The 26049-nt window shown below is 44.3% G+C and overlaps 1 protein-coding gene and 1 pseudogene across 8 annotated transcripts in view; both read right to left on the bottom strand.

The window, feature by feature from the left end:
* ACAD10 (acyl-CoA dehydrogenase family member 10) overlaps positions 1 to 26049 on the bottom strand; it is a 482886-nt gene that overhangs the window by 373697 nt on the left and 83140 nt on the right. The gene's annotated exons all lie outside the window — the stretch shown is intronic.
* LOC146783872 (CD166 antigen pseudogene) overlaps positions 15889 to 26049 on the bottom strand; it is a 55342-nt pseudogene continuing 45181 nt past the window's right edge.

Genomic DNA, 26049 nt, shown 5'->3' with positions numbered 1-26049 from the left:
AGGAGCGATATTTAGATAACAATTGAGTGCAAAGCATTGTCTCAGACACTGACTTAAGATAGACATGAGACCAAGATAGTGTGTGTAAGTGAGTTAAATGCTGCAGCAAGTCAAGCAGACACGAGGCTCAGGGGTCTCCTTCGTTCAGAAATAGCATAAGAGCACGAAGAATAGGGACAAGAGCAGTTAACATCCTGTGTATAAGTGCAATCTGGATTGAGTAAAATCGAGGATACGATTAGTTTTCGAAAGGGTGCACAACTGAGAACTGATTTCATTTTCCAGAATTTGTATCAGAAACGAGCTAGAGATATGGCACTAAATTTGCTTAAAATGGTTAGCTCTATCAATGAACTAGAAATATAGAGATTGCAGGGATCGATTAGAATGGGTCCACTCACTGTAGTGTAGGACACGGATACAATGGAGAGCCAGACTAGATGGAAGACATAAGCGGAGTAGCTAGTAGAGAGAAGAAAGAGAGAAGTGTGAGAGACAGGGAGTGGAATCCATTTGAGCGACAGAAAAATTGGGGAAGAGCTCAGAAGAGCTAGAGGGTGAAAGATCGCTTCACATCTTGACGACTGTCTCATGAAAGAAGATGGAAATTTAGTCATAGAAATGTTGAAAGGCTGAATCGCAATATTACAGTCAAATATGTAACAATTAAAAAAAATAGTCACTCTCCCAAAACATCTGCTAAAGGAGTAATACTCTGACAAGAACTTGATGCGCAGTAAGGAAGACCGGACCCTCAAATGTAAATACTGAAATGTTGCCTACCCACCTCAGATATGCATGGCAGATAGAAGAAGTAGCATCCACTTACTGAGCTTCCTCCTTCTAGTCACAATGAACTTCGCTGATAAAGTTAGGCAAATCTCAATGGGCTGCCTCCTCCGATTAAGAGCTTCACCACTGGATAGGGAACCAATAGGAGGATAAGCAGTAGACACACTAAGTCTCCGCCACAGTACACATACGACATTGGTGCTTAAAGGAAGAAGCAAATGCACATTAGTGTCAACAGCTAAAATGCTAACACAATGCAGGACAGTTGTGGTTGCTGTCACGGCACTGGAGAGCACAGGACAGAAGGAGGGAGGGGGAAAAATTACTTGATCTCTAAGATGTAAAAAAAACATTATAGGCACAAGGAAGTTTAGTGCATCATCTTGTCATTAATCAGAGCAGTGCAAACTGCAGAACATAGAAGCAGAGTGTCAAATGTGTCACATCGTCAGACTAATACCAAGATAGGTGATGGCGGCCAATGGTGCTCCAATTTACTTGAAGGTACAGTAGCCGGCACAATCAGTGGAATTGTCCGAGGTTTGACAAAATATAAACATCACATGCAGTGACCGAGGAAGTTGTGCCCTGCACAGGTAACACACTCATGCCAGTATTGTAAAAATAACCATTTGAGGGAAATAAGTATTTGGGAAACACGTTGATTAAGCTCAATCACCAAAGACTGGTCACTTAGAGAAGTGCCTCAAGAGTGACAGTTCAGTGAAATCTACATGCAAAAGATGATGCTAAAGGAGAAGGAAAGGGAAAAAACCAAGAGCTCCGGAGAAAGGAAACATTCCAAAAAAAAATTCTAAATCACAACAAGATTTCTTCTCAGGGTGAACTACAACTAAGCTTCTCAGTTGAAGCAAGATTATCCTACATCTAGTATACCAGTCTCAGCTAGCTGACAAGAATGTTTTCATTGTGGCACTACAAATTATTGGCAAATCCATGCTGGTGCAGATCTGCCAGGACCACAAACAAATACTAAGCTCAACTTGAGCATGGACTCCAGGAGATCTTTGAGAATTTTTTTTAGCATCCAGCAGAGTAGACAAGTTGACAAAAAGAAGATATCTACATGAAGAATTCAAACTGCATAAGGAGCTCCGAAAATGAAGCTCAAAGAGCGTTGTTAAGACATATAAAAACATTGCCAAGCATATGAGCTAAAACAGAGATCAGAAAACCTCTACATGAATAAAATAGCAACACAAAGACCTATTTTAAGGTTTGAGTTTTTCATATGTTGAAAATACTGCATGGTTCTAGTTGAAATGTAAAACAGAAGATACTGTCTTACCACATGCAGCAGGCAAAATATGTCTAGCTTTGATCATTAAGTTAAGATGAACAAAAGGCTTTGATTAGCGATTCTCACAGCACCATGCTTTCAGCTTTTGCCTCCTTACAACCTTGCCTTTCCACCTGCTATGGTGTGGGCCTTCAGGTGACAGGCAGTGCATCACAATAGATGTCAAAGCCAATATCAGTGCAAGGTCTAAAAGTGTGTTGGCTGCTTTTTTTGGCTTTTGGGTAGGGATAGAGACCAAATAAGCATATTTCTAACTGGCTGAGACTGTTGCTGTTTAACATTCTTTCCATACAGGCTGCGACCAATAGTCAGAAGTAAACTATGGTGTGACAACTCCAGACTATGTGAATGAAATTAGCATCTACTTGCAAACATTTAGGAGACATCTGGTCTTTGGACCCCCACAATGTTGATCACTTTGCAAGGTGTTAGGTAGGTGGTATGCAAATAATTAGCTCACCTTCATTTGAAATCTAATGGTCCTAGAAACCGTATGAGGGTCTTCCAAAACGGTTTCCAATTCTTTGTCTCCTAGATCCCTGCCAATCCTCCATTCCAAGTCCCTCAAAGATTACCAGACATTTTACTCGGAATACAGACAGACATAAATGAGACTATCATAGCCCACATTTTTGCCAGTACATGTATACTGCCTGAAGAAGTGGAAGCTATTTAACTTGAAACGCTTATATACATTTATTGGTCTGGAGACTAAAGACAAAATTCTTTATAGTAAGAGGTAAGTTTGCCCATATGTGCAGTGTAACAACTCATTTATATTTATGAGGGTGTTGTGATCCAATCACAGGTCAATACACATGAGGGCCATACACAGGAGCCAATTTACAATAAGGGAGTCAAGCAGAAACTGCCGAATAATGGTTCGAGAGCCTGCCTAACAAAACTGCAAGGGAAAAAGGGCAGCAGGATGAGATGGTTTGGGTCCCTATGTTTATGGCAATCTTGCACTGACTGGATTGCAAGATGCAACAGGGCAGAAAAGGGAAAGGGTCACTAGCACCTGTGAGCATTTACGCAGCCCACATTTCTGCAAAACTGCTGGACTTATGATTCATTATCCACTAGTAGTCTGAGTGACAGGCTTCAACTATGAAAGAAGATTTTTTTCCCAGAAGCTAATGGACTGTGCAGCCATATAGTCAGAACTGCTGCTTCACAGATTTTGGAGCACAGCATTTGTAGGTGCCATCTCAGCGAGTTGCCACCTGCATAGATCCTAAGAGACTTGGCACAATGGACCAAGATCCTGAAAACAAATACTCAACCCTAAAAGATACAGTTTCATCGCTCGATGATTAATCTCCAAGATTAATCACTATGATTAATATTGAGGGGATGGGAGAGATACACCTACGGTTTCTATTTTATACATACATTTTTCACAAATTTCAGCTTCTTTAAATTCAAAATTCCCACCTGAATCTCCTAATTATACTATTTAGATTAATCGTAGGGGGCGATTCAGTACCCTCACTACTATTTTCATAATTTCTTGTTACTCACAACTCCAAATATTTTCCTGGAGCCTTCATTTGTTTTTAACCCGATCCCTTCCCCAAACAATATGATTTACCCCTTTCGCATAATAATAATAATAATAATAATAATAATAATAATAATAATAATAATAAAGGGCATTTGTAAAGTGGACAGCTACCTCGAATGAGTTGTCCTGGCGCTAGCGCGGAAGACAGCAGAAAAGAAACTGGGCCGCTAATCCCTTAGCTTAAAGAGCCAAAGTTTCAGTGTCTTTCTGAACTCCTGCTCAGAGTTCAGCATGTGTAAGTGGGTAGGCCAGTCATTCCACAGTTTGGTGGTCCCCATCGAGAAGGACCTACCCCCTGCCTAGCTTTGGAGAAGCAGGTGACAGTGAGGTAGCATCGGTGATTGGATCTTAAGGACCGCTTTTGGTGGTACAGGTGAAGTCTCTTCCTCAGGTAGCAAGGGCCCCTGCCCTGGTTGGCACGAAACGTCAGGGCCTTGTATTCAATCTTCCTGGCAACTGGGAGCCAATGGAGTTGTTTGAGGTGCGGGGAGCGTCGATGGCGCAGTGGGACCTAGTGGAGAGACTAGCTGCAGCATCTGCACCATTTGCAGCCTTCTAATCAGACACCTAGGTAAGCCCAAGTAGAGGCCTTTATCTTAATCCAGGTGAGAGGTCACAAGGGCATGGACCGTGATCCTTTGGCTTTCTTCCGGCAGGCAGTCCATACATTTTCTGATGGTTCTCATCATTCCAAAACAGGCAGCTGAGACTTGTCGGACTTGGGTCAAAAGGGTCAGGTCTTTGTCCCACCTGACACCTAGGTTTTTGACCGAGTCTTCAGGCACAGGTGGGACGCAGAGTTCTCCAGATAACCATAGGCCAGCGGGCGGGAGGGGGGAGGCTTGGTTAAAAAATAAGACCTCCATTTTATCAGCGTTAAGTTTTAAGAAGTTTCTATTCATCCAGATCGCTGTGTCTTTGTCTTGCTTCGCCCTCAAAAAATACCAATCCCACACGTTGGCCCAAACATGACGAAGCAGGAGACATAACACAACACCACCTAGAAAGGGGTTGCACTTTATAAAATGAAACACATCAAAGACTCTTTTTAGAATAAGGCTTGCGGTTTTATTTATACGATGTTCTCCAACAGAAAGGCTTTCCCAGATGTCAAATTAACAAGATTCAAATGTATATAGAGATATATATTTATATGCAAGAAATAATAACACACTTGGCAAATGTAACGGTTGAATGCATGAATAATAATAATAAAATGCACAGGCAGATAATGGACGTCCTGCAGGAAATCAGAAAGATATATACACTAATTACATCAAATGATTACTTTAGATGTGCACTCTGACTCACTCACACATCACAAAGAAAACGCCTCAAATGATCATAGCCACTGGCCACGCATTACGATGGCAATCAAAACTCAAACACTTCACCTAGTGCAATCTTCATCCTGACCCACTCCTGACTGGGGGACTTACAGCCAAGGCCAGGACATTCAGCAACCAGATGCCTGCACTGAAGATGCAGGCAACATTCAGGCTCCACCGATCCCAATTTCTATGTCAACAACCCTCAGCTTTATAGTCTCAAAACACACTAGAAGTTTTGAGAGTCTTTCCTTCCGCGCCAAGGAAACTTACTGGAATTGACCACCTTCCAAGCAAGCATTCCAGGGCAAAAGGAGTTCCCATGTTCCCGGGTACATTCAACAATCTCTTCCAAAAAACAAAACAACCGTGAGCGTGATTAACCCAAACAACTTGAGCACTCTGTAGGCCTGTGCGCGCAGAAAGCTGTAGCAAGGCAGAGTCCGAATTCAGGATGACATAAGGACATGTGAAAGCCAATAGTAAGAACTTCATAATACTTCTCAATGTACAACACAATGCACATTTGAGCACCACTGCCCATAACACTGCAATTTGAGACCAAAAAGTACATTCTCAAATATATATATATATATATATACATATATATATATATATATATATATATATATATATATATTCAAAAGCTGCAGCAGAGTTATCTTTAAAGGAAAACACCAGATGTGTGTCATCCGCATAGGATATCACCTTGCCCCGCTCCTAGTGATGAGAGCTGCCAGTGGAGTCAAGTAAATATTGAAAAGTAATGGGCTCAAGGTGGAGCCTTGAGGAAGTCCAAATCTGAGTGGTTTCACAGAGGAGGTGTACGGGCGGAGAAAGACTTGTTGGCCTGGCCGTAAAGATAGGAGGCAATCTATTCCAATGCCGTCCCTTGGACACCTATCTGCTTCAGTCTTTCTAGCAGGATCGAGTGTTACACAGTATCGAACGCTGCTGAAAGGTCGAGGAGCACTAGCATGGCCGATGAGCCTCCGTTCACAGACAGGTGGATGGAATCTGCTACTTCGAGCAGCGCAGTTTCCGTGCTGTACCCTGTGCAGAAGCCAGATTGCGAATCATGTACTAGCTTATTGGCTTCCGCAAAGTTAGCTAGTTGAAGATGGGTTAATTTCTCTAGTATTTTGGCTGAAGATGATAGTAGGGAGATAGGCCTGAAGTTGCTGGGTACTTCCCGGTCGGCATTGGCCTTCTTCAGGACAAGTAGTAGGTAGGCATGTTTCCACGCGGAACGGAAGGTCCCAGACCCAAGTGAGGTATTCCAGATGTGATTAAGGACCGGGTTAAGCCAGTCACTAGTAGCCTGAACTGCCAAGCTGAGCAAGGGTCCCCTGGTCACCCGGATTTGCATTTCCGCAGTTCAGCCAGAGACACCTCTGCGGGAATCATGGGAAAGGAAGCAAAAAACGGCTGGTTCTTGGGGGGAGCTGTGGATGTCACCCGAAACTCTGGGCTCCGGAGCCGGGGGGTGGGGGAAGGAGGCATAGATCTGCATAATTGTTTCTTCAAAGAAGTTAGAGAGGCTAGTGCACAGGTCCGGAGATGGTTGAGCTTCGTGCTCTATTACAGTGGGATTAGTGAAAGATTTTACTATCCTGAAAACTTCCCTCGATTACCTTTTTGCGCTGGCAATGTGATCAGCAAGGAAATCCCTTCTTTTGGAATTGAGAAATTTGTGGTATTCTTTTAAGGCATTTTTGGCATCTTGTGAGTAGGACTTTCTCCATTTATGTTCCAATATTTTACACTTGTGTTTTTTTGCATCTGATTTCCTCTGTGAACCAATGGGCAGATGGTGTAGCTCTAGTGAAGCTAACGGATCTCATAGGGGCAAGTTTATCAAGCGCAGCCGTCAACCAAGTATCCAGGCCCGCAGTGTCGTGGTCAGGATTGTCCGTGAGGACAGGCCTAGAACTATCCAGTATAGGACCTAAGGTCTCAGGGCTGGCCCTGTGCCAGTTCCTTTTGACTTCCTTGGGCTGGGTAGTGACCCTTGGTGTGGTCTTAATGGGGAACTGGAAAGGGTCAAGGCAGTGGTCTGACCAGATAATATGTATCGGCTTATCGACCCTCACCTCCTGCATTTTCGTGCAGATGAGATGTCTGTTTTTATGGGTGAGAGAAGAGACCAGTTGGACAAGATTGAAGCCAACAAGGGTTGATATAAAATTTGCACTATGGGTGCAATGGGGGTCGTCGTCATGGAGTCTGAGGTCACACAGGACAGTAAATTTTGCGTACTGGGTGGATACCTGGGCGATATGGTCTCCCAGAATCGGCGTGGCACTATGACAGCAATCCGGCGGCCTGTATAGCAGAAGCTCCGAGAAGGAGAAGGTGGGGGATAGTTTAATACAGAAGGGAAGTCCTTCAATGCTACAAATTGGGTTGGAGGTGGAAGTCTCCCAGGTGTTTTTATATACAATAGCCACCCTGCCCGCGTGTCTGTCCCCCCCCCCACCCCTATTGGCGCAGACTATGTGATATCCTGGAGGAATTGCTAGGGTAACCGCAGGGTTTGTGTCTTCCCTTAGCCAAGCCTCCGTGAGAAACATGATATCCCATTTGTTATCTTCGAGGGATTAGTAGCTCTTGAGTGCGTGCTTGGGTAAGGATCTACAGTTGATTAGGCAGGCTTTTATTTCGTTGGGACTGGAATTCTGAGTTGGGACGCAACCTGCCTCAGAGTCCTGATTGGTAAATTCGAAGTTAAGGGCGAAATTGGAGGCCGGGCAGCAATAGGTCCCGTCCCCCCTCCCAGCGTGGCGCGAGGAGACAAGGGTCTGCCTCAGTCATGGAGGGGAATGTCAGCACCGCGCAGCGATCCTGCGGCTAAACAAAGGGGAGCAGAAAGGATATTAAAAGCCCCTTTGAGGCAGTGTGCATCATAAGTTTAAAATCAAGCAGAAACATACAATTGAGCAGTAAAAGTATTAAATTAAAACCCCTTTAAAACCAGCACATATAAAATAAGGTTAAAAAGAGGGGCTGTGCACCCTGCAAAATGCAGCAGTGCACAGCGCAGCAAAGACAGAAGATTTTAGGAGCAGGAGAAAAGCTTAAGAATCCACTGGCAGGCATGAACAGCAGTACGGGCTTCTGACACTGAAGACCGTAACCATTTCTTTTCACCTTCACTACCTTCCTCTTTCTTTGACATACTTATCACTATCTTGGACACACACAGAGTGCAGTATCAGCAGCCATGAAAATAATGAACTCATAGAAGGGTCTGATGATTATTCCTTCCCAGTGTGCCATTTCATCCTTGCAGTGATCAGAAAGCCAAGCACAGAGCCATCCAGAGTAGTCAAAGGACAGGGAGGCTATGCGAAGGACAAGCACGTTTAGGTGCTGAAAAAGCATCCGAACGCATCAAATGGAACTTCTTCAAAATGATTCTGGAGGAATTTGAAATTGGCACTAAGTATTTCTTATCTATCATAGCTAACTTTATATTCCCAAAGAGTAAACTATGTATTGATAACAAACTATCTTCAAAAGTAAACCCACAGCACAAAAGGTGACCAGAACCTCCATCCCAAAAACGTGCAGTGAACCAGAATGTCAAAGGCCCAATTATCGACGGCAAAGAGCGCAGGCTGACTTTTGATGCACAAAATGAGCTGCTACATACACATCCAGCTGACAGCTATTAGTTTAAATCCAATACAGTCAACATCACTGAGCATGAAGGCACTATGTGTCGATCCGATGACACAACAATATTACAACAGAGAATTCTATGGCCTACCTGGGTGCTCACAAATGGACACGTACAAGTTCCTATACCAACAGGACACCCTGCCCATCATTAATGATCATTTTAGGGACCTTGAGAAATGGAATGGACTCAAAGTAGCTTGGCAATTATCAGTGGGATAGCTAGTGGACACCCCCATCCCCCTGTATCCATGACAATAGTAAATGTAGCGCTGCGAGGCCTCCGGGTAGTTACGCGCTATACAAATAAAAATTTTCATTTCATTTGATTTCAAATGTGTGAAAGAACCAAAACATTAACCCTATACTGATATATGCCACTCAAAGCTTACCGACAGTTATACCACAGGATATGGTTAAGAGAACAGATGGAGGAATTGCTAACTTTAAGAACGACAAGATGTGAATGATTTCCAAAGAGTGCTTACAGAGTCGAAGTAGGGAATGCTACATAAAGGCTGCCAAGTTTAGAATGTTGTGCAATGGGTATGCAAAGGAACACAGGAAATTACAGGTCGCTATGGAAATAAAACTGAATTCCATTAAACTGCATACTGTGGCGACTAGTAGCTTTTATAGGATTTAAGAGAATGTTTATGCAGCCAAGAAAGGGTTAAATGTGCTGGGGTGGTGACAGCAAGATGATTTAAAAATGGTCTTAAGACCAGTTACTGAGTGTCAAGAGTCAGTGGTTAATAACAACATAGTGAAGTTATGGCACAAAATTTCAAAGTGTTCTGTGATCGATTTGGAGTCATATAAAATTACAAACATGTATCAAGGTAAAAAGGGAATGCATTCCAGTTATGTGTACGTTGTGCAATGTCCCTTTGAGTATATGTGATGATGTTGAAAAGCACATTCAGTCTATGGTAATGGATGGCGTCAATTAACCTATTAATGCCACGCTTTGGCTGTCTCCATTAGTTCTGGTATGTAAGAGGAGTGGCAAACTTTGTGATTATGATGATCTCAGAAAATTAAATAAAGCTCTGTGGATTAAATTTCTTTTTTTTTACTTGAATTGAAGATATTTTATTCGAGGTGGGTCAAACTAATTGGTTTATGAAGCTGGCTTAAGGTCTGGCTATCACTAAATCTTGCTACATCCTGATTCTAGGCATTATACAGCATTCAACACTCCCACAAGCACCTACCCGTTTTGGCATTTACCATCTGGATCGGAGTCTGCAGCTTCTGCGTTTCAGAGGGGCATATATAATATTTTATGTGAGGATTATAATGTAGGAACATTCCGGAATGATATCCTGATTTTTTTAAGAAAGTGGGACTGAGCATGATAGGACTGTGGAATGTGTACTGTAATTGTTGCAGTAACCTGGTGTGACTTTGCGCAGGGAAAACTGTTTTCAGAGATTGAATATTTGGGGTTTTAACTAGTTACGGTATTAAAAACCTAAACCAAGTTTAGTTGATAGTTTTCGTAATGCTCCTTCACCCAGGTATATGGATTTATTTAAGTCTTTCTTCAGGATGTGTGAGTTTTACTGTAAGCATGTCAAATGGTTCGCTAGCATGATTGAATGTTTTTGATCGCTACTAAAGAGAGGCACAGATTTTTTATTGAGTGAAGAATGTCAGGAAAAATTCTTTAACTTTAAGAAGTTGATTTCGGAATCTCCTGCGCTACATATATTCACTAAAGGAAATATATGTCATAACAGTGCACAAAAATGGGGAGGGGATGTGGTCCGTCGGCTAGATTGCCGACTTTGGTGCTGGAAACCAGGGTTCGAGCCTCGGGGTCACGTCCACATCCTGTGATTCTGGACAAATCACTTAATCTCCCCGTGCTTGAATGTGTAATGTAAATACGGTGCTCGTGTAAAGCGCTCCAATACCTTCGGGTCGAGTTCGCGCTATATAAATATGCATAAATAAATGATTACGGACTTGGTGCTATGCTTTCTCAATTTGACTGACAAAAACCAAAAGAGCACTGGTGTTGGCTCCCACACCCAATGACCAGTAAAACACTGATATTCTGTCACTTAAAAAACAAGCATTGAAAATGCAACAGCCCTCGCCTTTGATTCCATTTCCTTTGCTAATGGTATTGTATAGGATAGCAAACGGCTTAAACTTAATGAAAGGCGAGACCTATTGCATTTTTAATGCTTGTTAAATGGCGCATTACATGCTTTCAGCTGGTCGGTGTCCTTTTGTAATAGATCTCCTGAAATATTTATGGTCATAATAGTACAGGATGGACCAGGGCTGGCCTCACCACCTCCGCCAGTTGAAAGCTGCCCACGCCCTGTGGTCAACCCAAAAAGTGTATAATTGATAAGTAAAGAGTCAAGGAAAACAATACATCACAAGAAGTTAAACCTCCAACAAATCCTGCCATGATCCACCCACAGTGCGCAGCGCCATAGTTTTTCACCAATATTTGCAAGTTGCACTAACAGCAGTAAAATTCGGTTTAGATCGCTTTCCTTGCCGACTTCTTTCTAGCAGAAAACTCAGGTTTCACCTAACTCACTCACTCCAGTGCATTCTGTCAGGCCCCCTCTAAACATTTGGAAGTGGGAGACAGGAGGAGGGGAGTTGAACACAGTAACGGTGGGGCTTCAATGGTGCAACAGAATGAACGGCCTCCTTGATACTAGGCATAGGGCGACACTTAAATTAAACTTCCAAAATGAGTGAAATTAGCTTCTTGCCAAATTTTGCACCAGGCGGTCACTTCGTTTTCGCCCACTGTGTCATCGAGAGACATTTTGTGCTCGAACCAGTCTCCTGCCGGTATCCCATGTGATGTTTCTACCGGAAGTCTGCCCTCGCATGTAAAAGACACACTGGATACCTCACATAGTTCTTGTCTCACGAAATTGAAGGCAGCAGGCAATTTTGTACACATCTACTTAAATACTGGTGTTTAGGTGGTTTAAAATCACTCCAAATGTTGGCAAAAAAAGGGAACTTGGGCACACAGGTGAATGATCAGTCTCTCACAACACTGGTAAATGGGAAAGCCAAGACTAGATCTCAGGCCTCTTGGTGACAAGCATCCGATTCCCCGCCCTTAGGCCTCCAACCCACCACCCCAACCTCACACCCACTTACTTATCAATCACACCCGTGCGCACCTCTTACCAAGCATCCGGTGCACTCTCCTAACATTCCAGTCACAGTGCTTTACTGTGTATGTGTTTAGCACACAGCAAATTCTTAATTCCCATCAGCCATTAACAATGTAAGCAGCCTCGGATATGGCACCACAGGGCTCCAAGAGCAGTCTCACTGCACACAATGCTGCTGAATGCTGAATAAAACAACCTGAAATGAAGGCGCTGCATGGGTCGCTCCCTCGTGATTGCGCAACGCCCCCCCTCCCCCTCGTTGCACCACCACCAGTGAATCCGGGCCCGCACTGTGCAGAGGTGCACCGAACACAGTAGCATATATTGTGGCACAAGTGTGATCCACTGGGGAGCCTTGGTAGATCTGTCACCAAACTTGATCCCTTCCCTCACTACTCAAATGCACGATTAGTGAATATTTGTGTAAGAACTTGCAAAGAAAGGCAGGGTTAGAAACAGAAGCCCAGAGCACACAGTTGTGTTCTTCCTGCAATCTTCACAACTTAATCCAAGGCGTTGTGTAATGAAAGAACAGACAAAGTTTAATTCCTTGCACGAAAAGCCTCGAGTCGGAGTGCATTTCATTTCTTCGCTTTAATGTGCACTGCCGTATTAATGCAACACTGAGAAGTTGTGATGTTGAATGCAACTAAAACTACAAGAGGGTGGCAACCACAGGTGAACGTTTCGTATACTAAATTATGCTGCATTGTTTTATGTTGTTGTTGTAGTTACTTTATTCGATATAAAAAAGAATATCATAAAAGTATAGTACAATACATATAAAACAGTTTGAAACCCACTACAACAATGACTTCAATCTTTATACAGTTAAAAAGAGTAAAAGAGCAATATATATATATATATACATACAGCATTTTCACACACCCCCGTTAGATGATATAATAAACAGTGATATTCGTACAGGGTCAGGGATGTGGGTGGTTAGCTTATGATTGGTACGCCTTAAGGAGCTTGCGTCTTATCCTCCAGGCCCAGCCCAGATATTTGGCAATCCCACAGATAGCACTAGGGTCTGATGTTTCGTGGGTCAAGATGCGCAACGCCACCCTGGAAGACCTAGTGCCCAGATTATTACAGACCGGTTTCAGCCCTCTTAATCTTGGTTGCCTGTACGCCTGGCAGGCAAACATAAAATGGCCGATAGACTCTAATGGGCGAGGCACAGCCTGGGCAGCCTTTTGGGCTCATGATTGCCTTACTCCAGCCAGATTGGAACTCGTGAAGTGGAAGGGTACCATATCTCAATTTTAGATATAGTGACCTATCCCCAGGAGATTCAATCAAGTCCATAAAGGATTCCATACTAGGAGCAGGTTTCACATCCAAAAAATTCACAGTTAGAACACACCTCTGATTTCTTAGAGTGTCAATCGTGACCCATTCCCAATAAATCTTTTTTATCGTTGATTTGGGTGGAGGGAGCTGGCTCTCCCAAGCCTCTTCCAGGCCTATCTTCTGCAACTGTTTTTTCAGATTCGATACCCAGGGGATCTTGTGCTCTGCTCCAAGTTTTAATAGCTCGTCCAGAGCAGAAACGTAATGATGAAGTTCGGGGGACCTTCTAAGCCTTGTCCAATATAATATAGGGCGCAGCCTAGCCACATTGCTGATGTTGTGTCTACCGAGATCACTGCGAAGTGGGACTGCTTTTGATCCCCCTTTTCCTGCAACTCAAAAAAGTTCCCCACCCTTGCTACAGTCTGTTGATAAACTTCTAAGAAGTCTTTGGGAGAGAGAGCCTGTGAGGGACAGCCCATGGGGGGTGTCCAAAGCTACAATGCCTTCTTCTACTAGCCTTTTAATTTTGCACAGGTCCATCTCTTGCTTTACTATCCTTGGCCACTTGAGGCGCCTATTACAGTTAGTCGGTGCAACCTCTCTTGCCCCAGGCCTCTGTTTATGTGAGGGCTCAATGGAAGTGGTGACCAACTCGCGCCTGAACTGCATGGACAGCGGACTGTGGTCGCTCTCGCACCGGTAGACAACTTCCATGTCGATAAGATCCGGCCAGAGCTCGGTGCCCAACAAGATGTAATCAATGCGCGAGGGGGCACCAGTTCTAGTAAATGTAGGGGATCCCAGGCCATCTGAGCGAGTTCGTCCATTTGTGGCCCTTAGGTTAAAATCCAGAGTTAAAGCGTTGAGTTGCACAGCTCTCTTGGACCATTTCTTTATTGGCGGGAGAGTGAGTTGGGGTATACCCTGCTTAGAATCAACGTCTCCGATGCCCAGGATGTCATCGCTGCTCAGGGGCTCAAAGGTACAATTGAGATCCCCGGCAACGATGACATCCGCCTTGGTGGTAATTGCTGTAAGTTCAGACTCGAGAGCTAATACAGTGGGACTTACATGTGCACCGGGGGTCCCTCTAGCATAGATGTTAAATATTTCGAGAGGGGGATGATGATCAACCCCATTGATAGATATGTGCAAGAGGTCATAAGATGTAATTGCATGACTCTTGACTGCCCAGTTTAAGCTGATATTGATCCAGATTAAAAGGCCACCCGAGGGTCGTCCCCGTGTGGACCTAATTGCGGGGACAAAGAGGGTAATGAACCCTGATCTATGCAGGGGGACCAGGCTCCAAGTTTCCTGAAAGAGGATGACATCGAACTTATCGTTTTATGTTATTAGCAAACCACGCTAGAACATCCCATATATTTAATGAGTCAAATAAACACTTTTCAATGCAGTGGTAAACTAAGGGGCTAATGTAAAGTTATCAGTTCAAGTTCTAGGAAAATGTTTCACTGTTTTGTGAGTCACCATCAGTAAAATTAGTATGCGATAAGAAATCCATGTTGCTGACACATTAACTGTACCCTTTCCTGCTGGACTCTGATGCCTGTTCAGTATCCTGTATTAAAGCTTACATCCATTGAAAATAACTTATTTGGTTAGTTTTATATTCTTAAAGAAACAAAGCCCTCCAAAGTCATACACTCTGAATGTCATTAGGTAAAACGGACACTTTATTGACAGCAAATATTAATTTAAAAAAAGATACCTGCATTTCAAATAGTGTAACAAAAATAGTTATCACAATTCATTATGCAATAGATTGACAGCATCTCCCAAAAGAAAGCCCCAAATTGTATAAAAATAAGATACGTAAAAATGTACAGCAAACAAACAAGAAACTTTCAGTGCAGACATTATCATACAAAACGTAACCGAAGCATAAAAGGTTAACCCATAATGGTATTTGGTGTTTTTTTTTTAATTATGGCTGCTAGAATACTTTGATTGAACCATTACATTGAAAAGTTATTCCCAAGTGACAGAACGACTGAATGACCTATTTCAAAGTACCTCACAGAAATGTCAGGGCGGGGGTGGCGGGTGGGGATACAAAGCTTCCAGTTGAACATGCCGAGCAGCTCGTGAACTTCGCAGATCAGCACGTTTGTTTCTAGCCTGCAGCAGGTGTACATGCATTTAATAAACGGGGTTTCTTCGGGTGAGTCTTAGCCGCTTTCTTGGCTTGCTGTGAGGGTGGGAAATGTCGCTACACCAAAAAATAGCTTGAGAAATCCATACGGATTCTGTTAAAAAAAACTTCAAGTATGAACAGTTTATGGTTTCTTTGCAAAGCATTAAATACAATGTTCGTGAGTGAAAATGTCATTTTTAAATCTCACACCATATAGCAAATTGCCTTTTGGCGCTGATCGGGCAGGGGTGAATTTTTAATAGCAGGGACGTGATTATTTTCCTTCCAATAAGCTGGAGATAATGTCAAGTAAAACGGAGGTGCAACACTTGCGCCCCAAACACACATTCCACTTTCCTGCTTTAAAGGGACCAAACACTGAAAAGAAAAAGCCTCGTCGCCTTTCCCCATCTTGTATCAGCAACAACCACCAACAATAAGGGTTCTGGAACGTCCCTTTGTTTGATGACGTCTGGCTCGGTTGTAAGCCCTGTGACGACATAATTCCCCGAATGGCCCCTTTAAGCGCTGTAGTCTACTCTCTTGGTGCGCCCAATGGCCATTTTCCTCGCTCATGTTTCTGTTTTGTGGTTGTTCTCGCCCAGCGCTTTGATCTCCTCTCCGTTGCCAAGTTCCTTGTCTGTATGCCTGGTTCCTTGCTTGGCTTTCTTTGAGTAGAACCAGTAGGCCACGCCTGCCACAAAGGCTGCCAGCAGCAGTCTCACCACAATGCCCACCACCAGCTTGGCCTGGTCACTGGCACGCTGGTCGCGGTCCTTCCCCTCTCCCTCCTCCTCCTCCTCTGGTTCGTCAGGCTCGGGGAGGTTGATGGCAGAGACATTGATGGACAGAGAGGTCCTGTCCACCCTGTTTTCAGCAATGCAGGTCAAGGTGGCATTCTCTGCAGGCGAGATGGTGAGCTTGCGGGAGAACTTGAGGTTCGCATAGTCAGTCTCTCTGGTTCCATTGAGGTCTTGGTCGCTGGAGCTGACCCACTGCACCGTTGCTTTGGGGTAACCCTCCACCTGGCAGGTCACCGTCTTGGTCTTGCTGTCTTTGCTGGCCTCCTTGGTCACCTTCAGCTGCGGTTTAACCTCCACGGTGACGTTGAGTGTCTGCCTCTTCTTCAAGCCCCTGGGCAGGAGGAAGCTCTCGCAGGAGTATGTCCCCACATCCTTGTACTGAAGGCTCGAGAAGGACGGCTGGGCCGGGGTGAGTATTCCGTCCTTCGTCCATGCCACAGAGGCCTTTTTGCTGGAGGTTGGGGGGCACGTGACCTGGAGGGCATCCCCGACCATCCTCGTCACGGATCCATTGGGGCTCATGGACACATCTAGATAGTGCACAGTGACGTCAATGGCCGTTGAAGTGAGGCTTGTGTTCGCCAGGCCGCACGTGTAGTCACCAGATTCGGTGCTCCTCACGTCTGTGAGTGTGAAGACGCTCTTGCTGGGGGTGCCCTTGTCGCTTCCAGGAAAGTAAAAAACAGTCTTGAGGAGAGGGGTTGCCGTCGCCCGTGCACTCCAGGGTGATGTTATCCCCTTCTTTGTAGCTGCGAGCGGATGGCAGCGTGTCTATGGAGAGGAGCTCGGTGGGATAGTGCACTTCGAAGGTAGCCAGCTTGGAGGTCGCGGACTCAGGACATCGGGGCCCTGGAAGGCGGCGGAGGTCCCATCTCGTGAGATAGACACATTGTTGCTGTTGTGAAGTCATGTGGATGGCCCAGACACAGCCCTTGGCGCATCACGGCCGGAAGGCCTATGCGTGCAAGCGCGGCTTAATTATTATTTTTATCGTAACTGTAAATATGGCCAGCCTGTATAAAGAAAGCCGCGTGAAGTAATACGGACGCCAGAGCCATAGCCCTTGGTGCATCACGGCCGGGACAAGAACAATGCGTGCAAGTGCGTCCGCAGTGCTTTAAAAAAAAAAAAAAAAAAAAAAAACCTTCGGAACAGTAAATACGGCCAAAACAACAAGCCAGCCAGCCTGTATAATCAAAGGCACGCGGCCGCAAGTCATGCCGCTCTGCTTCAGGAGAAGAACCGTGTGTGCAAGTATTTTTGCATCTCGCTTTCACTTTAAAGTGAAAGCGAGATGCAAAAATAAACACGCAGCGCCATGCCTCCTTTTTTGTCCGGCCCAATCAGAGAGCTGGACTGGCACGTGCAAGGCAGCGTGATGAAGCTTCTGATAAGAAACTTTGTCACGACAGCCGTAATGCAGGCGATCCAGTCCAGATGGGCCGGGCAAAAAAGTAAAAGGGAGGCAACGAAAAACCCTCCTTTCCAATGGGAAGCCAGCATTTACCATAAACGCTGTCCCTACCCAATGAAAATGAGGGGCGGGGCTTGGAGTCCCCTTCTGAAACTTCTCATTATCAATAAATCTCGCTGAGCGAGCTACGCATGTGCGCAGCCACGCTAGGCGAGACCTAAAAAGGAAATCCGGCCTGTGTGTAGGGTATGAAAAATGTTCATTAGTATGTCTGGGTGGGGGGGGGGGGGGGGAGGCAACCATTTGTTAAGACATTTGAACACAGACCTTTGGTTCATATTCTATCTGGCAATAAAAAAAAAATAAAAACGTATGCAAGACTAACTAGATTGGCCACAAACCTCTAGGAGCATAACTTCAGAATAGGGTATATCCCTGGTACACATAACATTGACAGTCCCAACTTCCCCTTGAATGGGCTTTGAACAATGATTCTGTCGACAGTGAAGAGTACATCACTGCCAACTGTTGGGTTGATTCAGTTATTTGAAGGAGTGTGGAACATTGTGAGGTGTCCCGGAACAAAGTTATCCAAAGAGTTCTTGACAAAATGATAAAAGGTTGGCAGAAGGAAGGAAGCCTAGACCCATGTTGTCAATTTTCAGAAAAATAGTAGATTAACTGTCTGAGGTTGAAGGGTCATTGTTCGGAGGTGAAAACCGTATTCCTGCCAAGTTAAAATATAAAATAATAGAAACTACCCAACGTGGCCACCCTGGTTTTACTTTGACAAGAAAAAGAGTGAGAGAAGAGCACTGCTGGCCCAGTATGGATTTAGAAGTACACAAATTCATAGAGGAGTGTGTATCTTGCATGCAAACATTAAAAAAAATGTTCACCTATAAAAAGTCCAGTGGCTACACCTGACAGAATTTGGCAACAAGTTGGTTTAGACTTTTTAGGTCCCCTCTTTATTTTGCCAGCCCAGAGATACATGGTAGCCATAGTTGATCATCTCTCTCGGTGGGTTGAGGTGAAATTACCTGGAGAACCCACAGTGGACACAATCCGAAATTTCCTATGTGAATCATTTGTTAAAGAATGTGTGCTTGAAGTCATCTTAAACCATATTAATGGTGTCCAATTAAACGCACAAGTAATATGCGATTTTGTTTTATCACTCTTTGGTAAAGCATTTAAGACCACCTCTACACAGACCTCAGAGTAATGGACTGGTTGTACGTTTCAGCAAAGTACTGGAAGAGTGTTTGTTGTGCTCTAAGATCATATTTTGGACCTAGCACACAACGCCTCATATTCCTACTAGGATATTTTCTTTCGAATAAGTGCAAGGAAGGAAAGTTTGTTCAGAACTCTGACCCAAGTGGATCATGAAAGCGAGTACAAAGGATATGATACCCCCTCTCGCAAAGATGATTCTGCTCACACAAGATAATCTTTGGCTCACGTTTGACTAAACACCATTTGTTAATAATGAGTAAGAATGTTGGTTGCCGTTTAAAGGTGGGGGATCGGGTCACAATCAAGGAACCCTTAATCTGGAAAAAGGAATTTCAAATTGTTGTGATCCTGTACATATCCTGGATATGAGGGCAATGATGCTAAAGTAGAAGTTGGACAATGGCGGCATATTGGGAGATTAGCCAACATCGTATCTGAGAAGCCATTTATAAACTAATCTGATAATCCTTGCAATACTCAGCGTTCTAGTAATAAACAGGTTAGCTAACCATTCAATTTTATTGATTGTGACAAAGTATTGCAATACCTTAGTTTGAGTTATGACCCTAGCGAATCTCTTTATCGCAGTACAAGGATAAAAAAGTGCCCTCATAAACTTTATGATTGAAGCATTATTTGGTCACACATTTTATTTAAATTCTAGTTGTTGTGCTTAGGTACGATATGACACACGTGATGTTTTATTATAGCCTTTCTAAGACTTTGGCTAAGTAGTGTAATATTAAGGTTATATTTGTGATTTGAGTTATTTTTATTCCTTTATTCTCTCATTGCATTTCCACTTTGCTCCTTGTATTTTTTCTGACTGTTAATGTCAGGGAGATATGTGGTGACTGGTAGGTTCTGTAGGATTAATCTCGAGCAGAATCCTCCCATGTCACCCAGGGTCTGTCATGCAATAGATGGGAGTCTGAGGATGACCAGGAATGGAAGTGATGGGGCGGTCAGGCGATAAGGTGGTCATCATACCTTTAATAAAGGATCTCTTTTACTTCGATCAAGCCTTATCACTTCTTTGACTACTTAGCACTCTACCACTACACATACACTGATGTGCTTGTTCAGTACAGAAAGGGAGAACAGCTGACGTACTAATGTACACTGCGTTATTCAGAAACACAGACCGTACCCAATACGCGCTCCACTTCTAAATTTCTCAGAGACTTTTCTCAGATTTGATGCTGATCATAAAGGAAGATTAACTACTCTGGGGAATTTCTACAAAGAAGGAAAAGTAACTTCCATCATAAAATGTAAACCGGTTTAAAAAAAACTAGTATTCAAGTAGAATTTAACACATACTAACAGTAACTTAGGTACAGGTGGCTGCATAAACCTTTATATCAGCAAGCACTGCTCGTGGCAGGGACCTCTTTCAGAGAAGGGGACAAAAAACGTCCGATGTGTTGTAGGCTACCTCCAGCTTCTTCAGCAACAACAGGAGCACATCACAGCCCCAGGGTGAAGCAGCATAGACCATTGCTGCTGGCCTCCCTCCCTTCCACTAACCAAGTCCTCACTGCAGCTGCGCCTCAGGCTCTTCAACTACGCCGTTTGCATCCATGGGTGCTACACACTCATAAGATGGTGATGTCCACAACCTCACCTGATCTCTTGTGGTGAGGGGAAGGGCCTGGAGACTCCCAACCCCTCTCACTGACACCTGGGGTCCACACCAACAGGTGGCCCCCACTGATACGGTGCAAGAGCATGGCCCAGCCCTCAAGGTCTCCAGCATCCCCTGTCACTGAAAGGCCTCCAAGGGACTGCGCTGCTTCGGTCGATGCCCTCAACATCCTTCAGCTGCCAAGGCCACCCAATCGCCTACTTAGCTTTTACAGCGACTCCTCTCTGCAAGACGAATCCTCATCCGGCAATCAGGGCCCGCTGGAGACATGTGGACTGCCAAAGTCTCCTATCAAAAGTCTGAAGAGAAGGGGGCACCGCAAAAAGGAAGCCATGCTCAGCGAGTGCAGGCCACTTTCCTCACTGTAAACTGAGCTTTAAGACCTTTTAGATGGACAGGCTCCAATACATCCAATTACACCCATGGGCATCACCCTACTGTGAAAGAGCCTTTAAAGAGTTTTCAAACATATTGCCTGTTACAAAAGCATGGAAAATAATGTCCCTTTGTTTTAAAAAAAATAAAACATTTGAGGATAATTTAGGTCCCCTTGTTACAATATTTAACAAAATGGGGGGAATCATAGTCTCACATCTGCACTAAAGTCACCAGGAAATGCCAATAGTTTGTGTAATATGGTATGTCACCCTCTTAAGACTTAGGGCCTGATTACGACTTGGCGGTCCTACAGCAGACGATGTAACATGCCGTCTGCTGTAGGACCGCCAAAGCTATGGTATGGCCGCCCGCCAGATTAGGAGTTAAATCCTAGTCTGGAGTGTGGGCTGAGGCCACGGTCTGCAAGGCACATAGGAGTGCCTATCAAGCAGACCACCACTGACTGCACCTTCCTGCATGGTGTGGCATATAAGCCAAACTGTGCAGGAAGGTGGATGCAAATCCAGGGGGGCATTACTTGTGCTACCCGCATGCACCCACAGGCCCAAATCAGTCAAGGGGCACAGGGCCCCCTTTCTTGCCACTCCGCCACCCTTTTCATGGCGGGTTCAAAGCCATGAAAAGGGTGGTGAAATGGCAACTTGGAATATACGCGGCGGCACCGGCTGCGGAACCGTTAGCATATTCCTGCAGGTGAAAGATCCCGGCGGTCTCATGGCAGTCGTAATACTGCGACGGTCCCGCAGTGTTGCGGTGGTCGGACCGCCCCCACCGCTGAACTCATATTCTGGCCCAGGGGCAACAAACCCAGGGGGATCAAAACTTTGCTGGAGAAAAACTGGTCAGTTGCTCACAATGTCTCACATCTGGTGGAACTTTCCCAAGGCTCACATTTTCTGGAAGGAGGTTCTCTTAAGAGCCAAAGAAGTCACAAATGTAACTTTTTCGCAAAATCACTTTATGTGTATTCAGGAAAAAGTTGCCTTTAGTGCAAGATATGGGATTATTTCCCCATCTCCTTGTATATTAAAATGAGAACTTTGCTATTTTGGTACAGGCTTTGATCCACCCCTGAGCTGGAACCCTACATATGACCTATCCAAGACCTATTAGGCCAGAGGGGCCATTTAAGAATTCCATGGCTAGCTAATATAAAGAACATGCTTTACCATCTTGGTGTTGATTCCCTTTGGGCCAACCCGAAAGAAGCCACTAAGCTACCCAGACAACAGATAAAAGATAAGTCCAGAGATTTTCTCTGGGGAGAAAAAATTAAGAGCTGCAGGCCAGGAATTCTGACTGACCCATTCTTAGATCACAAGAATTTCCCATTGTATGAAACATCTTTTGAAGCTATACAAGGCCCTCAAGCCAGAATTCAGGTATGGCACACTACTGATCCTTAGGTTTTAACTCAAAGTGGAGCGATGGGAACACTTCTAGTGACATATGTCCCGCATGCTCCCAATTATCTGAACCAATTTTTTATTCTTTTGCCCAGCCTATATGGCCCCTCGCAAAAGATGGATAATTCCAGTGTACCATCTCATGGAGGTGAGAAGATGTGAGAATGCACTTTGTATTTTGAAATTTGACACAAGGGGGGTGAATGTGGTTACCATGGCTACAGTTCTGCAAGCTGCATGGCTAATCCTCAATAAATGTTTGGTGGCCCCTAAACTGCAAGGATAAGGAGTTTGCCTTAAAGTATGAATCTGGTATTTACGCTAATCCGAAAAAAAACATCTAGCTGTCCCTTACTGTAAGGACAAGGAGCTAGCCCTTAAATATGAATCCAGTATTTAGGGTTTTAGGATATTAGCCTGTGAATATTAATGGCCCTCACATGGAGAGGGAGCCTAGAACCTTAAAGAGGACACAGGTCCTCGAGGTTAAAATGTATTTTTAAGTCATAAATAAAGCAGTACTAAAAGTTAACTTTTTCTATCAAGTTTTAGAATTTTATTTAGCCACTTTTGATACGTTAGAATTTCTGTCTATTTGTTAAAAGATGGGAACTGTAAATAAGATATCTTAAATGATATGTGTTTTTATTATGTAAGTTGTAAGGATTTTTTCATTCAAAATAAACTTTGTTGATGATGATGATGAAGGCTATGTTTTCTCCCTGGCCTACGGTCTAACTTGGGCTTACAGCTGTCTCACTTCTCCGCTGTGAAACTCAAAACTGCATAGTAGTGGATCATCTTGCAAAAGCCTTGCATCGATCTGTGGTGAAGCAGGTTTACTGCTCTGTAAACGATCACTGCCTCTGTGGTCAATCATTACAAGTACAATAGAATACGGGGGTGGGAGGGCACTGAGAACATGTGAGTGGAGTGACCAGCCATCAGCATAGGTCCTTGGCTCATCAGTCAAAGCCTTCTAGAGGAGTGTTCACCTTCAACATAATTTGCCTGCAGTAATTCCACTACCTTTGTGGAGACTGTACATTATACAACCAAATATTACTCCAATGGGGTTATCAGCAAGGAGTATGCTTCCTGTGTTCTATAGAAATACAGTGATCATTTGCATTACCATTACCTTGGGTAGTACGTAAACCCGTTAAAATGAAATCAAATCTATAGGATGTAAAAATGTATGTTATAGGAGATTATCGCTGAAACATAGAAACGTAAAATAAATAAAATTGGCCAGTTCTCGTTAAAGACCTCAACCTTGCTGCAACTGTGATGAGCTTGTCCCAACATGGCTTCTTCAAAATGATTTTTTTTTCTTTAAGACGCTTGTGAACTGCAGTTTCTGGATGATAAACCACACAATGACAGATAGAAAGAAAGATGTTCCACCTTGTCTAATCAAATCAAGCTTAATTTGAGAACTGACACTGAGTTTAATAGCCAGAAGTCCTCTCTGCCAAGAAATTTAAAAAAAAGAAATCTGCACCAATGTTTGCAGTGAAGATATAGGTACATTTAACTTAGTGTAATCTGCATTTTTAATGTATTCAATAAATAGTGAAGTGATTTCCAACAAAACTATCTGCGCTGATGAAAACTGTATCTTCAAATCCAGTTCGGTGCAAATCTATCCAGAAGTTTTGCACTATTAGAGAGCAAATATTAACAGAGATATCTCAGAGGACTGCAGGATTTTAGTTGTTCTCACATATGAAGTCTCTTAATGTAAATTTAAAAAAAAATATTTTGAATGAATGGTGATGGTGATCACAATCGTAATCGCAAGAGCAGTGAAAATGAAGCAGAAGCATCATCCAGAGGCCCGGGAAACATCTACGTCCTGTAAATGACGTCTGTGTGCTATACTTATGCTCTCCTGTAATCAACACAGTTGCTGAATGTTCACCGACACAATCTGCAGCATCTGTACAATTCTCTAGTTTTTGAGGTAAAGTGGACACTTACCACCCTTCAGAAACGTGCCCTCCTTCCTCGAGGGGGCTTAACAACTGGCGTTGCTCCACAGAATCCTAGCCAAAGAACGTTCATGGTGCCATTCATAATTCTCCTGTGAGGATTGGAAAATCTCAGGCACATGCCTAAGATCTGAATTGGGGAGGTCCACGAAATAAACGTATGGGTGCACAGACTGCAAATGTCGACCAATCATAGTTGCAATTGAGACATAAGGATTTTTCTGAGGAAAATCAGAAGCTACGATATATGTAAAATTCACCTTACACAAGTTATGAGCAGATTACATTGTTGTGTACATTCGGCAAATGGGTCAAAAGTAATTAGCAAAATCAAACATGATTTTTCTCTATAAAGTTCACCTCAAGTGAGGGAAGCTGTGTGTGGTGGAGGGTGTGTGTGATGAAGGGTGAGTGTGTGTTGTTTTGAGGATGTGTGTTGCGGAGAGGGTGTGACTGTGGTGCGGAGAGGGTGTGACTGTGGTTCGGAGGGTGTATGTGTGTGGTGCGGAGGGTGTGTGTTTGTGTGTGTGTGTGTGTGTGTGTGTGTGTGGTGCGGAGGGTGTGTCTGGTGCGGAGGGTGTGTGTGGTGCGGAGGGTGTGTGTGGTGCGGAGGGTGTGTGTGGTGCGGAGGGTGTGTGTGGTGGGGAGGGTGTGTGTGGTGGGGAGGGTGTGTGTGGTGCAGAGGGTGTGTGGTGCAGAGGGTGTGTGGTGCAGAGGGTGTGTGGTGCAGAGGGTGTGTGGTGCAGAGGGTGTGTGGTGCAGAGGGTGTGTGGTGCAGAGGGTGTGTGTGGTGCAGAGGGTGTGTGTGGTGCAGAGGGGGTGTGGTGCAGAGGGTGTGTGTGTGGTGCGTAGGGTGTGTATGTGGTGCGGAGGGTGTGTATGTGTGGTGCGGAGGGTGTGTATGTGTGGTGCGGAGGGTGTGTGTGTGGTGCTGAGGGTGTGTGTGTGGTGCGGAGGGTGTGTGTCTGGTGTGGAGGGTGTGTGTGTGTGGGGTGCAGAGGGTGTTTGTATGGGGTGCGGAGGGTGTTTGTATGGGGTGCGGAGGTTGTATGTGTTTGGGGTGAGGAGGGTGTGCGTGTGTGGTATGGAGGATGTGTGTGGGGGGTGTGGAGGATGTGTGTGTGGGGTGCAGAGGATGTGTGTGTGGGGTGCGGAGGGTGTGTGTGTGGGGTGCGGAGGGTGTGTGTGCGGGGTGCGGAGGGTGTGTGTGTGGGATGCAGAGGGTGTGTGTGTGTGTGGTGTGGAAGGTGTGTGTGCGTTTCGTCCTACGCGGACTTCTTCAGGGCTCCCTCGCTGACGTTACCTTCAACACATTTTCCATTGTCTACAATTAAACTCCTTTGCTCAAGCTGAAGGCAGCAAATGGGAGATTCGGCTGCTGACAAACCAACAATGCAAAACGCATGTTTTATGAGCGAGCTACAAAGCAACTGAGCAAATGAGTTTAATTGTAGACAATGGAAAATGTGTTGAAGGGAACGTCACAGTGAGGGAGCCCTGAAGAAGTCAGTGTAGGACGAAACGAGTAGGCTACTATAATCATTATACAAAAGCGTTTTTTTAAAGATGAAGAAAACTAATAAAGAATATTTGAACTGAGATACTGTCCTCAGATGCTGTCTTTTACGTCGTGTATCCGTTTCTTGGATATGCTCCCAGTGTTAATCATTGATGAAAATATGCCGGACTCTCAATAATTGGACACATTACTTACAGCATTGTGTGTGCTGTACCACTGGTGAAAAAAGCCAAAGGTCACTTCAGTCACAAAAGAACAGTAGCTCAAAGCAAGCACACAGGAGGATGAAGGAACAGTGGAGAGACAAA

Source organism: Triturus cristatus, chromosome 11, assembly GCF_964204655.1.
Source record: "Triturus cristatus chromosome 11, aTriCri1.1, whole genome shotgun sequence".
NCBI lineage: Eukaryota > Metazoa > Chordata > Amphibia > Caudata > Salamandridae > Triturus > Triturus cristatus.
Note: the sequence above shows the minus strand (reverse complement) of the source record. Positions and strands in the feature narration are given on the sequence as shown.